General features: G+C 42.0%; 1 pseudogene; it reads right to left on the reverse strand.

Moving 5' to 3' along the window:
* Positions 1-791: 791 nt before the first annotated feature.
* Positions 792-876, reverse strand: LOC138176378 (U6 spliceosomal RNA; annotated as a pseudogene).
* Positions 877-1,554: the final 678 nt, after the last annotated feature.

A 1,554-nucleotide genomic window follows, 5' to 3' on the forward strand; every position in this document is an offset into this window, starting at 1 on the left:
AATCAGGGTTAAGTAACTTGCTCAAGGTTACACAGCCAGTTATTTCTGGGTGTAGTGCTGAGTATCTGAGCCCGGATTTGATCCAGGTCATCCCAACACTGGAGCTGGTGCTCTTACTCGCTGTGCTACCTGGTCGCCCCATTTTTTTTTTTTTTTAAGCAATCGGGGTTAAGTAACTTGCTCAAGGTTACATGGCCAGGTGTTTCTGGGTGGGTGCTAAGTGTCTGGGCCTGGGATTCGATCTACAAGTCATCCCAACACCTGTTTGTTTTTTTTCAATCAACAAGTATTTATTAAAAGCTTGCTGTGTGCCAGGCATTGTGCTAGGCACTAGGAATTAAAATCCCTTGCTCTGGTCAGCCTCACAGAAATGTGGAATGAAAGCTCTCATTATCATCATCACTAGATTCAGTTCAATGAGCAGTTATTGAGGTCCTGATAAAAGAGTTAAAAGAAAACTAGTCAAAAATCCTTCAAGAGCTGACAATACTTGTCTTATTTACATAGATAATTAATCAATCAATCAATATTTATTAAGCATCTGCTACACCGTCAGGCATTGTGCTAAGTGCTAAGGATACAAAAAGAAAACAAAAGACACCCCCTCCCCCAATCTCCTTGAGATAAGATGCAAACAAATATAAACAAAGTAAGCTATATGCGGAATACATAGGAAATAATTAACAGAAGGAAGGCACTAGAATTAAGAGGGGTTGGGGAAGGAATTTCCTGTAGAAGGTGAGATTTTAGTTGGTACTTAAAGGAAGCCAAGGGAGGTCAGTAGTCAGAACAAAAATATGGAATGCTTCGTGAAGGGCCAAGCTAATCTTCTCTGTATTGTTCCAATTTTAGTATATGTTCTGCCGATTTGAGAAGTGAGTCAAGCTGGCCTCTGAGGAAGGAAGCCCTGTGTTCAAGTCCTGCCTTGGACACATACCCCCTGTGTGACCTTGGAAAAGTGTTGTAATTTTTCAGTACCCTTGGTGCTGATCTGCATTGTTAGAGGGGGTTTCCTCACTGGCAGTTCCTTACATATTGTAAATCTGGTCCAAAAATAAAAGAAAAAATCTGACATGGTTGAAAAGGAAGAATGTTCCTAGGAAAAGTGGCAGATTCTTTTTATTTATTTATTTATTTTGCTTTTTGGAGGGGGAAGGCTGAGCAATTGGGGTTAAGTGACTTGCTCAAGGTCACACAGCTAGTTTTTGTGTTAAGTGTCTGAGGTCCTCCTGACTTCAGGGTGGGTGCTCTATTCAGTGGGACACCTAGCTACCCCCTGAAGTGGCATTTTGCGAAGTGCTTGCTGTGGAGACATAGAGCAGCAGAAGACAGACACTGCATGGAGTTGCTAGGCCTGGAGTCAGACCTCACTTACTAGCTGTATGATCCTAGGCAAGTCACTGAGCCTCTGTTTGCCTCAGTTCCCCCATCTGTAGAATGAAGATAATAAACAGCAGCATCTACCTTCCCAGGGTGGTTGTGAGTTATGTATGTTATGAGATAATAATTATAAAGCATTTAACGCAGTGCCTGGCATGTAGGAAGCTCTGTATA

This window comes from Petaurus breviceps, unplaced genomic scaffold (assembly GCF_028583685.1).
Source record: "Petaurus breviceps papuanus isolate PSGF00001 unplaced genomic scaffold, PetGlider_PUasm1.0 87965, whole genome shotgun sequence".
Classification (NCBI taxonomy): domain Eukaryota; kingdom Metazoa; phylum Chordata; class Mammalia; order Diprotodontia; family Petauridae; genus Petaurus; species Petaurus breviceps.